This window comes from Mustela putorius, unplaced genomic scaffold, assembly GCF_011764305.1.
Source record: "Mustela putorius furo isolate JIRA1106 unplaced genomic scaffold, ASM1176430v1.1 tig00000992_pilon_pilon_pilon, whole genome shotgun sequence".
Classification (NCBI taxonomy): domain Eukaryota; kingdom Metazoa; phylum Chordata; class Mammalia; order Carnivora; family Mustelidae; genus Mustela; species Mustela putorius.
In genome coordinates, this window is record NW_025421526.1 from 5,440,350 (window position 1) to 5,455,350 (window position 15,001).

Genomic DNA, 15,001 nt, shown 5'->3' on the forward strand with positions numbered 1-15,001 from the left:
GTTGTGTTTGGGGACAAGTTTTATTTGCAATAATTTTTGTATATAAATATGAATATTTCATATCTCATTCCTTGTTGACTAGTGTATAAAATAAATGTCTACATTTTCTACCGTGCTCTCATTTCCACATAAAAGCAAATAGTTTCAGGCAACATATGAACAATCAATGGAAAGACTTTAATTTACCCATTGATACTGAAATGATATTAACCAAGCATTAAAACTTTGACTATCACATCATTGATAGCTCTCTCACATAAATAAGCCCCAGATCCACAACCAGTAACCGCCCCCCCCCACCAAACTCACAGTTTTAAGTTACAGTCCATATATAGGCACTTCAGAGAAGTAGCTAAGGACAATAATGATGAAAAGCTTATCGAACATGGTGAACTAGGGAGTCCTTGCCTTAGTCCAACTTCAGGCAGAAGGATATATTGAAAAGATGGTATTAGGCATCATTTGATGCCTAAGGGAGGAAAATGTAAAATGGAAGGTAAAAACAGAAAAAAAAAAAAAAAGTGGGTTTACAAGGGAAACAGACAAGTGTTGTGCTCTGGTGTTACTATTATAGGACTACCAAATTTGCATTCTTGTGAAAACATGTCCTCTATGAGCAAAAGACCACGTCTGCAAAACAATATTGCCAAGAGGTCCCTTAATTTTAAACTTAAATACATAGAGAGTTTAAAGCTACCTGCTGAAAAATACCTAAAGCTAGTCATATTAGACCAAAGAGTTTGTGGGGTTAGACCAGAATGCTCAGTGTTATAAAGAAAAATGTTAAAATTCATTGTGAAGATTTTCTAATGTTTTAAAAACAGCAAAATATGCCACAGTCCCTTTTTCTCTAATCATTTAATTGTAGAGTAAATCATGTTGTTCTGTTTTCAGCATTTAATTTTTAAATTGGTTCTTGGCTGCAGTGTCTTTGATTACAGAACTTAATTAGCTGTGCCTGTTGAAGAGAATTATGCAATGTACAGGATACAAGATCACATGGAAAAGCTTCATACAGAGTCATAGTGAAGCTTGGTTGACTTTCTAAAATGTAGAATAATAGTTGTGAAATGGGCTGTATTTAGAGACCAAATACTCAAAGAAGAAAGTTATATTAAAACAAAATTAGAGGGGCACCTGGGTGCTCAGCCTCTTAAGGGTCTGACTTCAGCTTAGGTCATGATCTCAGGGTCCTGGGATTGAGCCCTGCATATCTGGCTCCCTGCTTAATTGGGAGTCTGCTTTTCCCTCTGCCTCTGCTCCTCCCCCTGCTTGTGCTTTCTCTCTCTCTCAAATAAAAATTTAAAAACAATAAAAAATAAATAAAACAAAATTAGATGGGTCTATGTAGGCAAATATTTTGAATGACTGGGAATACAGAGTTTTAGAAGAATGAATTAATATTAACTTCTGTTATATTTTTTCATTAATTGATCAACAACATGAAGATTATATACCAAATTAGGGGAAAAATTTAAGTTTTTCTGTTTATCTATTGACTTAAAAAAAGGATAAATTGTGTAAACATGTTCTTTGTGTTTTCACTAGTCAGTAATGATAGCTTTTGATCTTCCCATATCATACAAATTATAGAAATACAAACAAATTTGCAGTAGGGAACAAGAGCTAAGCCAGAAATGACTTTTCAACAATATCTTATAAAGTGTATGAGTTCAGGGGAGGAGTCAAGATGGCAAAGGAGTAGCAGGTTGAGGTGACATCAGGTAGCATGAGATAAGCTAGATAGTTTATCAAACCATTTTAAACACCTATAAATCTAACAAGAGATTGATGAGAAGAAGACAGCAATTCTAGAAACAGGAAATCAACCACTTTCTGAAGTGTAGGACCCGTGGAGAAGTGAATCCAAAGTGACAGGAAGATAGACTGTGAGGGGAGGAATTGGCTCCTGGCAAGCAGTGAGGCAATGGAGCACAAAATCAGAACTTTTAAAAGTCTGCTCCACTGAGGGACATCACTCCAGGGGCTAAGCAGAGGTGGATCCCTCACAGGGACAGTGTGGTCTCAGGTCCCATGGGGTCACGGAAGGTTTGGTGCTGTCTGAATATCACAGAGCTTGCAAGTATTAGAGTGGGGAAGCCAGCTACATAGATAGAGCCAAGGAGTGAGCTCTCAACTCAGGGTTACCTTAAACTGTAATCTGAGGCACAATCAAACCACTGCTCCTTGAGCAGGGACCCCACAAGTGACAGATCTGTGGAGACCCCTTGGAAGAGGGGCAGGGATTTTCTGGGTTTGGAAACTCCAGGTGGGACTGTGCACCAGAGACAGAGAAGGTTGGTCACAGGCTGGATGAGCTCAGAGTGCGGCTGGATGGCCAGGGAGATGGGAGTGATTGAGTGCTTTTCTCTGAGGGCATAGTGAGGAGTAGAGCCCCAAGCTCTCAGCTCCTCCTGGCCAGACTGGGAGGCTGCCATTTTCATTCCCATCCTCCAGAGCTCTACAGAAAGTATTCAGGGAACAAAAGCTCCCCAGAGTGAACTGGAGCAGATTACTTAGCCTGGCCCCTGGCAAGGGCAGTGCAATTCTGCTTCAGGCAAAGACACTTGAGAATCACTATTACAGGCCTCTCCTCCTAGAAGATCAGCAAGAACATCCAGTCAAGATGAGCTCACTGATCAAGGAGAACAGCAGAATTCCAGAAGAGGGGAAAGCAAAAGCATGGAATTCATGCTTTCTCCCCATGATTCTTTAGTCTTGCAAAATTAATTAAATTTTTAAATTTAATTTTTAAATAAATAATTTTAAATAAATAATTTTTAAATATTTTTTTCTTATTCTATTTTTTTTAAACTTTTACTCTTTCTTCTTTTAACGTCTTTCTAACTAGTTTATATTAACAATACCTTTCTTTAAAAATAATCTTTTTCAATCTTCATTATTATGTCATATTCTATCATTCATTGTATCTAACTTTATTTTTTGTACACACATAAGGTTTGTTCTTCTAAAAACAACTTTGGATACAACTTCTTCTAATAGATTAAAATATAACTAAATCTAACACAGGGCTTTGTTCTAGTCTCCAGCATTAACAAATTCTTTCCACTTTCTTTTTCTTTCTTTTCCCAACCAACTTATTTTATCAACTTCATTTTTAGAACTTTTTAAAAATTTTCATCTTTATAGTCATATTTCATCCCTTTGTATTTACCTTTATTTGTGTGTGAGTGTGTGTGTGTGTGTGTGTAATTATATTTCATTTCTTTAGAATTTGGGGAGGTAGTTTCTTCTAAGAGACCAAAATACTCCCCAAATTAGTGGGTGGCTCTGTTCCATTCACCAGATATATAATATATATATATATATATATATATATATATAATGTTTTTTTTTTTAATTTTTTTGGACTTCTTTTTATCTCCTTTCTTCTCCTGATTTGGGGTCTCTTCTGATTTGGTTAATGCACGCTTTTCTGGAGTCTTTGTCACTCTTTTACTATTTTATTCTCTAGTTCATATATTCTTATCTGGATAAAATGACAAGGCAGAAAAACTCACCACACAAAAGAAAGAACAAGAAGCAGTACCAAAGGCAAGGGACCTAATCAATATGGATGTTGGTAATATCTCAGATCTAGAGTTCAGAATGACTATTCTCAAGGTGCTAGCTGGGCTTGAAAAAGGCATGGAAGATATTAGAGAAATGCTGTATGGAGAAATCAAAACGCTTTTTGGAGAAATAAAAGAACTAAAATCTAAACCAGCTGAAATTAAAAAAAAAAAGCTATTAGTGAGGTGGTATCAAAAATGGAGGCTCTTACTGGTAAGATAAATGAGGGAGAAGAGATAATTAGTGGTATAGAAGACCAAATGATAGAGAATAAAGAAGCTGAGCAAAAGACAGACAAACAACTACTGAACCATGAGGGGAGAATTCGAGAGATAAGTGATACCATAAGATGAATAAATATTAGAATAATTGGTATTCTAGAAGAAGAAGAAAGAAAGGGAGGGGGAGAAGGTATATTGGAGTGAATTACTGTAGAGAATTCCCCTAATATGGCAAAGGGAACAAGCATCAAAATCCAGGAGGCACAGAGAACCACCTCAAAATCAAGAATAGGTCCACATCCTGTTATCTAATAGTAAAACTTACAAGTTTTAGTGACAAAGAGAAAATCCTGAAAGCAGCCCAGGACAAGAAGTCTGTAACACGCAATGGTAAAAATATTAAATTGGAATCAGACTTATCCACAGAGACCTAGTAGGCCAGAAAGAACTGGCATGATATATTCAGAGCACTAAATGAGAAAACATGCAGCCAAGAAAACTATATATATATATCTAGGTTATCACTGAAAATAGAAGGAGAGTTAAAATGCTTTCAGGAGAAACAAAAACTAAAAGAATTTGTAAACACTAAACCAGCTCTACAGGAAATATTGAAAGGGGTCCTCTAAACAAAGAGAGAGCCTCAAAGTAGTAGACCAGAAAGGGGCAGAGACAATATACAGTAACAGTCACCTTATAGGCAATACCATGGCACTAAATTTATATCTCTCAATAGTTACCTTGAATGTAAATGAGATAAATGCCCCAATCAAAAGACACAGGGTATCAGAATAGATAAAAAATAAGACTCATCAATTTTCTGTCTACAAGAAACTCATTTTAGACCCAAAGACACCTCCAGATTTAAAGTGAGGGGGTGGAAAACAATTTACCATGCTAATGGACATCAGAAGAAAGCTGGGGTGGCAATCCTTATATCAGTTCAATTAAATTTTAAGCTAAAGACTATAATAAGAGATGAGGAAGGACACTATATCATACTCAAAGGATCTATCCAACAAGATTTAACAGTTTTAAATATCTATGTCCCTAACATGGGAACAGCCAACTACATAAACCAATTAATAACAAAATCAAAGAAACGCATTAACAATAATACAATAATAGTAGGAGACTTTAACACTCCCCTCACTGAAATGGACAGATCATCCAAGAAAGATCAACAAGGAAATAAAGGCCTTAAATGACACACTGGACCAGATGGACATCACAGATATATTCAGAACATTCCATCCCAAAGCAACAGAATACACATTCTTCTCTAGTGCACATGGAACATTCTCCAGAATAGATCAAATCCTGGGTCACAAATCAGGTCTCAACTGGTACCAAAGATTGGGATCATTCTGGGTATATTTTCAGACCACAATGCTCTGAAGCTAGAACTCAATCACAAGAGGAAATTTGGAAAGAACCTAAATACATGGAGGCTAAAGAGCATCCTACTAAAGAAAGAATGGGTCAACCAGGAAATTAAAGAAGAATTGAAAAAAAATTCATGGAAACAAATAAAAATGAAAACAACTGTTCAAAATGTGAGGGACACAGCAAAGGCAGTCCTGAGAGGAAAATATATAATGATACAAGCCTTTCTCAAGAAACAAGAAATGTCTCAAATACACAACCTAACCCTACACCTAAAGGAGGTGGTGAAAGAACAAAAAAGAAAGCCTAAACCCAGGAGGAGAAGATAAATAATAAAGATCAGAGCAGAAATCAATGTAACAGATACCAAAAGAACAGTAGAACAAATCAATGAAACTAGGAGTTGTTTTTTGAAAGAATTAATAAGATTGATAAACCCCTGGCCAGACTTATCAAAAAGAAAGGAGAAAGGACTCAAGTAAATAAAATCCTGAATAAAATTAAATAAATAAAAAGAAACAATAAATAAAATGAAAGAGGAGAGATCACAACTAACCCCAAAGAAGTACAAACAATTATAAGAACATATGATGAGCAACTATATGCCAACAAATTTGACAATCTGGAAGAAATGGATGCATTCCTAGAGATATATAAACTACCACTACTGAACCAGGATGAAATGGAAAATATGAACAGATCCATAACCAGTAAGGAGATTGAAACAGTCATCAAAAATCTCCCAACAAACAAGAGCCCAGGGCCAGATGGCTTCCCAGAGGAATTCTACCAAGCGTTTAAAGAAGAATTAATTCTTATTCTCCTGAAACCATTCCAAAAAATAGAAGTGGAAGGAAAATTTCCAAACTTATTTAATGAGTCCAGCATTACCTTGATCCCAAAACCAGACAAAGATCCCATTAAAAAAGAGAATGCTAGACCAATATCCTTGAAGAACACAGATGCGAAAATTCTCACCCAAATCCTAGCCAATAGGATCCAACAGTACATTGAAAGGATTACTCACCAGGACCAAGGGGGATTCATTCCAGGGCTGCAAGTTTGGTTCGATATCCACAAATCAATCAATGTGATACAACACATCAATAAAAGAAAGAACAAGAACCACATGATACTCTCAATAGCTGCTGAAAAAGCACTTGACAAAGTACAGCATCCTTTCTTGATCAAAACTCTTCAAAGTGTAGGGATAGAGGGTACATACCTCAATATCATCAAAGCCATCTATGAAAAATCTACAGCAAATATCATTCTCAATGGAGAAAACCTGAGAACTTTTCTGCTAAGGTCGGGAACATGACAGGGATTTCCATTATCACTACTGCTATTCAACATAATACTAGAAGTCCTAGCCTCAGCAATTAGACAACAAAAAGAAATTAAAGGCATCCAAATTGGCAAAGAAGAAGTCAAACTATCATTCTTTGCAGAAGATATGATACTTTAGGTGGAAAACCGAAAAGACTCCACTCCAAAACTGCTAGAACTTGTACAGGAATTCAGTAAAGTGTTAGGATATAAAATCAATGCGCAGAAATCAGTTGCATTTCTACACAACAACAAGACAGAAGAGAGAGAAATTAAGGAGTCAATCCCATTTACAATTGCACCCAAAACCATTAGATACCTAGGAATAAACCTAACCAAAGAGGTAAAGAATCTGTACTCAGAAAACTATAAAGTACTCATGAAAGAAATTGAGGAAGATACAAAGCAATGGAAAAATTTTCCATGCTCATGGATTGAAAGAACAAATATTGTGAAAATGTTATGCTACCTAAAGCGATCTACACGTTTAATACAATCCCTATTGAAATAGAATCCATCTTTTTCAATCCATCTAGAGTCCATCTTTCTCAAAGAAATGGAAGAGATAGTCCTAAAATTTATATGGAACCAGAAAAGACCCCAAAGACCCCAAATATCCAGAGAAATGTTGAAAAAGAAAGCCAAAGTTGGTGGCATCACAATTCTATACTTCAAGCTCTACTACAAAACTCTCATCATTAAGACAGTATGGTATTGGCACAAAAACAGACACATAGATCATTGGAACAGGATATAGAGCCCAGAAATAGACCCTCAACTCTATGGTCAACTAATCTTCGACAAAACAGGAAAAAATGTTCAATGGAAAAAAGACAGTCTCTTCAACAAATGGTGTTGGGAAAATTGAAGAGCCACATGCAGAAAAATGAAACCGGACCGTTCCATTATAGCACACATGAAAATAGACTCAAAATGGATGAAGGACTTCAATGTGAGAAAGGAATCCATCAAAATCCTTGAGGAGAACACAGGAAGCAAACTCCTCGACCTCAGCCGCAGCAACATCTTCCTAGGAACATCGCCAAAGGCAGGGAAGCAAGGGCAAAAATGAAGTACTGGGACTTCATCAAGATCAAAAGCTTTTGCACAGCAAAGGAAACAGTTAACAAAACCAAAGACAACCGACAGAATGGGAGAAGATATTTGCAAACGACATATCAGGTAAAGGGCTAGTATCCAAAATCTATAAAGAGCTTAGCAAACTCAACACCTAAAGAACAAATAATCCAATCAGGAAATGGGCAGAGGACATGAACAGACATTTCTGCAAAGAAGACATCCAGATGGCCAACAGACACATGAAAAAGTGCTCCACATCACTCGGCATCAGGGAAATACAAATCAAAACCACAATGAGATATCACCTCATACCAGTCAGAATGGCTAAAATTCACGTCAGGAAACGACAGATGCCGGTGAGGATGTGGAGAAGGGGGAACCTTCCTACTCTGTTGGTGGGAATGCATGCTGTTGCAACCATTCTGGAAAACAGCATGGAGGTTCCTCAAAAAGTTGAAAATTGAGCTAAGCTATGGCTTTACTGGTTTTACTCTAAAGATACAAATGTAATGACCTGAAGGGGTATGTGCACCCAGATGTTTATAGCAGCAATGTCCACAATAGCTAAACTATGGAAAGTACCTAGATGTCCATCAAAAAATGAATGGATAAAGAAGATGTGGTATATATATATAAAATGGAATACTACATGACCATCAAAAGAAATAAAATCTTGCCATTTGCGACAACGTGGATAGAACTAGAGGGTATTAAGCTGATCAAAATAAGTCATTCAGAAAATGACAATTATCATATGATCTCCCTGATATGAGGAAGTTGAGAGGGAATGTGTTGGGTTTGGGGGGTAGGGAAGGAATAAATGAAACAAGATGGGATTGGGAGGGAGACAAACCATAAAAGACTCTTAATCTTAATCTCACAGCGACAGGGGTTTAGGGAGAGGGTGGTTGGGTTATGGACATTGGTGAAGGTATGTGCTATGGTGAGTGCTGTGAAGTGTGTAAACCTGGCAATTCACAGACCCGTACTCCTGGGGCTAATAATACATTATAGGTAAATAACAAAGTAAAAATTTTTTTTTAAAAAAGTGGATGAGTTCACAGAGCTAATAACACCTAGGGAAATATTTTTTTCTCTAAATAGTTCATGAAAACTTGTTTTATATCTTAGCCAAACATAAATACTCAATATAGAATTCCAAAAGGATTCAGAAATGTAAAACAATCAAGAGATCACATAACATTAAAAAATATATTTTGGATAGCTCAAGTGAAATAAAAAGGCTGTTAAAACAGATTATATATATATATATATATATATATATATATATATATTTAATTCTGAGCACAATAAAAGAGAGGCTAGAGTTGGTACCTCAGTAGGCATTTCTTCAAATTAGATTACAAGTTTGTTATTCATATCATGTAAGGTAGCTTTTCTTTTTTTTTAAAGATTTTATTTATTTAACAGAGAGAGATCACAGGTAGGCAGAGAGGCAGGCAGAGAGAGAGGGGGAAGCAGGCTCCCTGCTGAGCAGAGAGCCCGATGCGGGACTCGATCCCAGGACCCTGAGATCATGACCTGAGCCGAAGGCAGCAGCTTAACCCACTGAGCCACCCAGGCACCCCTGTAAGGTAGCTTTTGATGTTGAAATAAATAACCTTTTCAGCATACAAAAAGTTTAAGGAGGTGAAAAGAATGAAGTTTTCCACGGAGCGCACAGGCAGTTAATAGCACAGTAGTCAAATATGTATCATCCTATTATAGAGGGAGAATGGAGTACAGCGAATGGTTTGGTATCAACAGTCCAATATGCCACAGGCTTGGATGTTCTACGTACCTCACAAGCAAGAAGATAATCTGCTTCTAATAATCATTATATAAGGGGCACAGAGAAAGAATGTTGAGATTAGACAACTACCACATCTTGTCTTGTTATGCCTACTTACATGTCTAGTGCAGTCCACTAAAATGTGAGCACGGTGGAAACAAGTCTTATCTGTTTTGTTCCTAGAAAAATGCCTGGTATGTCAAAGGTATTCAGGAAACATTAATGACTGACCTAATGAAGAGAAGTGAAGAACACATTAGAAGGGAGAGAAGAAGGCAGAATCTAAACCAAGGAAACAAGTCTGGAGCAGAAAATCCCTGTGTTTAAAAAAACAAATACTCAGAATTTCTATATGTCAAGGTAGGGTGAAAGCAGAGCATATTACATGTAAAAAAGAGGGAAAAATGTTTCTGTGGTCTCAATTTCTAGAAAATGGCTTATGATTTATACATTCTTAATGCAATTATATACATTAGAGGAGAAGTAAGATCTAAAGATGCAACTAATTTCCTAGTCTCACTACCTTCTGTACAATTAAAAATTATATAGGAAATATAGTGCCTAAATTATAAGAGCACATTTCAAAATTTCTTTCATAAAGGGAATATATCTGTGTAAACAGCCATCCATGTGGAGAATTTTATCAGAATGACAGAAACCCCCTCATGATTCCACAATAGAAGTACTTCCTGACTACTAAATAAGTACTTTAAGCACTATCCTGACTACTAAATCACTAGATTAGTTTGTATTACCTTCGAACTACATATATAAGTACAGAATAATTATCTTGTATCTGTTTCTTTGACCCAAAATTATATGTGTGGGAGAAATCTATTTTGTTGATAGCCATAGTTTGTTCATTTTCTTGTTGTATGGTATTATAATCCATAAATCCACAATTTATCATTAATTTATGAATACTGAGATTGATGCTATAAACATTTTGGCACTTTTATGTATATTCTGGGAAGTATAAATCTAAGAATGGTGTTGGGTCACACAGATATGCATTTTTATTTAAACTTTATTGCTATGGTATATATGGAAGAAAATATAAAAATTTCCAAAAAATGTAAAACGTCCAAAACTTTCCAAAATGCTTCTGCCAATTTACCATCCAGTATCAGTAAATGGGTTGTTTTATAAACTAAAATTTCACTTTTTGAGAAACCAGTCTGATGAATGTTTAATATTGGTAACGTTTTCTGTATTACAAATTACTCTAACACATTGGCCTTACTAAACAACAACCATTGTCTTGAAATGAGTATACTTCCTTTGGGCTGAGTGACTCCTTTGGTCTCCGCTAGTTCACTAATGTTTCTGTAGGAAGGTGCCAGTTTGAGCTGGTGGCCTGAGCAGGTTGATCAGGAGTGCCCCTAGCTGGGATAGCTTGTGTCGGTTCCATGTGGTCTGGCATTGTCTAATAGGGTAGGATGAGTTTTTTACATGGCAACTGTAAAGGCTCTTGAATGATAATGAAAATATGCAAAATTTCTTGAGGTCCAAATTCTGAGCTGGCACAATACCCTTCTAATTCATTTTACTGGCTAAGGCAAGTAGCAAGTCAAAGACAGAGAAAAGTCTGGGGAAATTGACTTCATTTTTCTGACATAGATTTTTTTTTTTCCTGACATAGATTTTTAAACTTACATTGTCAGGGAGCAGGCCTGCTAGAATGGAAATAATTACAACCAACTTCAAGAGTCTTCTCCTCTTGTAGAAGAGTAGTATTATCTAATTGCTATTCAATTTCCATTTCCCTCATGAGTAACGAGGTTGATCACCGTTTCCTATGATTTTATTGTCTTTAAAAATATCCTATGAAATACCTATTCAAGTGTTTTATCTGCTTTTTAATCAGATTACTTCTTTTTAGTGATCTGTCAGAATTCTATTTTCTGGATATCAATCTATTACCATTTTTCAAATTGTGGCTTACATTTGATTAACTGGATCTATTCTTTTTATAGTTTAGTGGTGTTAAATTTTAATATAAAAATGTATCCATTTTTTCATTTTGGGTTATTTTATGTATTTATATTGCTTGGTTATTAAAGAAACAAAACAAAACTTAACAAGAGGCCCTGGACCATAAAATAACTCCAACAACTTCTAGAAGTTATTATTTTTTTAAATTCAATGATAATGCACCTGAAAGTGATTTTGTATATGATGTTAGGGAATGGTCTAACTTGTTTTTAAATTTTTTATAATAGTGATATAGTAGCTGACTCTAATATTTTAATAAAAAGACCTCTATTTGGATGATGAAATGAAGGTCCACCTTTGTCATAAGTTTAGTACTAAAATTGTATGAGTCTGTCTTTAGATTTCTAAAGACTTCTACTGATGTATACTTCTAGTCTTGCAGTAAGACTACACTGTCCTCATTACTATAATATTACTGTTACTCAGGGTAGCAAGTCTTCCCTTTTTTTCTTCTTTTTCTTTCTGCTCTGTAATATTTTCTGTGCTATTCTTGGTCTTTTACTTTTTATATAACTTTAGAATTGACTTGATTGCCAGAATTTTATTCATAATACATTCAAACTAAATTATTGGGATAAAATGGCATCATTACTTTTCCAAGGCTTTTCATCTATAACTTCAGCAGGCCTGTCCATTTTCCTGCTGTTGCTTGTGGTGTTGCTCTTTGAATGATACAAAGCCATAACTTAAAAAAGATAAAACAACAGAATTTTTAGGTAAAATGCAGCCAATTAATGGATTTATGATATTATGGCAAAATTAGGGTATTGCAGGTAAGCCAAGCCTCCATTTTTTAGCTTTATTTTAATTTTTTAAATTGAAGTATAATTGACATACATTATTATATTAGCCCCAGGTATACAATATATTGATTGAACAATTCTATGCATTACTGAGTGACCACGGTTATTGTGGGGAGCACCTTCTGTTACCTACAACATTATTACAATACTGACTATATTCCTTATGCTGTACTTTTCATTTCAGTGACCTATTTATTTTATATGGGAAGTTTGTCTTTTTTAATCCCCTTCATCCATTTCGCACATCGCTGCTTCCCTACACATCCCCTCTAGCAAACACTCGGTTTGTTCTCTGTTTTAAGAATCTGTTTTTTTTTTTTTTTTTGATTCTACACATAAGTGAAATCATATGGTATTTGTCTTTCTTGGACTTATTTCCTTTAGCATAATACCCTCTAGGTCCATTCATATCATCCCAAATGGCAAAGCCACATTCTTTATTATGGCTGAGTAATATTCCATTGTATATGTGTGTGTGTGTGTGTGTGTGTGCGTGCACATGCGTATACATATGTATACCACTTTATCCATTCATGTCAGTGGACACTTGTATTGTTTCCATATCTTGGCTATTTCAATAAACAAGGGTACATATCTTTTCAAATTAGTGTTTTTAATTTTTCTTTGGTAAATCGAGAGTAGAATTATTGCATCATGTAATATTTCTATTGTCAATATTTTGAGGAAACTCCCTATGGTTTTCCATAGTTGCTATACCAAATTACATTCCCATCAACTGTGCAGGAGTTTTCCCCTCTCTGCATTCTTGTCAATACTTATTACTTCTTCTGTCTTTGACACTGGCCATTATGATGTGAGATAATATCTCCTTGGGGTTTTTATTTCCATTTCCTTGATGATTAGTGATTTTGCCGTCTTCTCACAGCTGTTGGGGAGAGTATTCTTGGCTGCAGTGTTTTTTGTTTTGTTCTGTTTTCCTTTCCTTTCTTTTTCTCACAGCATTTGATTATATCCTGCCATTCTCTTCTGACCTGCCAAGTTTCTGGTCAAAACTCATCTGATAACCTTATGGGGCTTTCATGGTATGTAGCTGCTTATTCCTCCCTTTGCTGCTTTTAGAGTTTTTTCTGTAACTTTAACTTCTGCTATTTAAATTATGTGTCTTGGTGTGGATCTTCTTGGGTTCATCTTGTTTCATGCTCTCTGTTCCTGGAACTGGATGTCTGTTTCTCTCCCCAGATCAGGGAAGTATTTAGTTCTTTCTTCAAAATAATTTTTCTACCTTCTTCTCTCTATATTCTCCATCTGGGATCTTTAGTGCAAATGTTATTATGCTTGATTGTGTCTCTGAGTTCCCTTAACCTATTCTAAACTATTTATTTAATTTTTTTTTTTCTTTTTGCTATTCAGCTTGGTTGATTTTCATTACCCTTTCTTCTAGATTGCTAAGCCATTCTTCTGCCTCCTCTGAACTGCTATTGATTCCCTCAAATATTTTTTATTTAAGATATTGAATTCTTTAGCTCTGGCTCTTTTGTGTAGTATCTATCTCTTTGAAATTCTCACTGAGTTAATTTTTTTTTATTTTTTTTAAGTCCACTCAGTATCTTTATTACCATTAATTTGAACTTCTTATCAGGCCTATATCTTATTGCCATTTCAGTAGCCAGCTGCAATGACCCATTGTGCCTCTTGTGGGTTTGCTCCCTGCACTGTTGAGAGGTCTGATTGTGGCTGCTGTGGATTCGTTGGTGGGTGGGGCTGGCACTCAGTCTAGCTCCGAGCAATTAGCCTTTCTGCTACAGCTATATGCACACACAACAACAGGGTTGCTCCTTGCATAGGAAGCTAAAGGGACTTGCTGCAGGAGCTCTGTGCGTGCTGGTATATGAGGTCATCTTCATCCTTTCCTAGGACAGGCGTCACGAGGAGGAAAACTAGTCCTAGAGGTATCTACCCACTGTGTACGGTAGGGCAGAAGCCACTTCAAAAGGATATCTTGCCCAGGCAAGTGGGATGGGTGGTATGGGTCCCCAGGGGGTCCTGGGATCGAGCCCTGCATCGGGCTCTCTGCTCAGCAGGGAGCCTGCTTCCTCCTCTCTCTCTCTCTGCCTCTCTGCCTACTTGTGATCTCTGTCTGTCAAATAAATAAATAAAATCTTTAAAATCTACCTTACCCTCTTAGCAATTTCCCAGTATATGATGTAGTATTAACTATAGAAACCATGATGTACATTGTATCCCCAGGACTTATTTACCTCATAAGTAGAAAGTTAGGCCTTTTGAATACCTTCACCGATTTCACCTCTTGCCCCTACTTCTGGCAAACATCAGTCTTTTCCCTGTTCTATAAATTCATGATTTTTTTTTAAATTCCATACATAAATGAAATTATATTATACAGTATTTGTTTCTCTGGCTTATTAGCACATTGTCCTCAAGGTCCATCTGTGTTTTCATAAAGGCAGGATTTCCTTTTTATGGCTGAATAATTTTCATTGTATGCGTGATCTATATAATCACCTGAGCTTTTCTTTCATCTGGGTTAGATTGTTTGCAGATCTTGAGTATTATAAGTAATGTTTTGGTAAACGTGGTGGGGTGCAGATATCTTTTCAAGATCATGCTTTTGTTTCCTTAGAATATATAAACAGACATAGAATTGCTAGGCATACAGCAGTTCAATCTTTAATTTTTTGAGGAAACTTCATACTATTTTTCATGGTCGTTGCACCAATTTATATTCCTACTGATGATACATAAGAATTTCCTTTCTCCATGTTCTTCTGAACATTTATCTCCTATTCTTTTGATAATAGCCATTCTAACAGGTGTGAAGTAAATTTCATTGTGATTTTGAT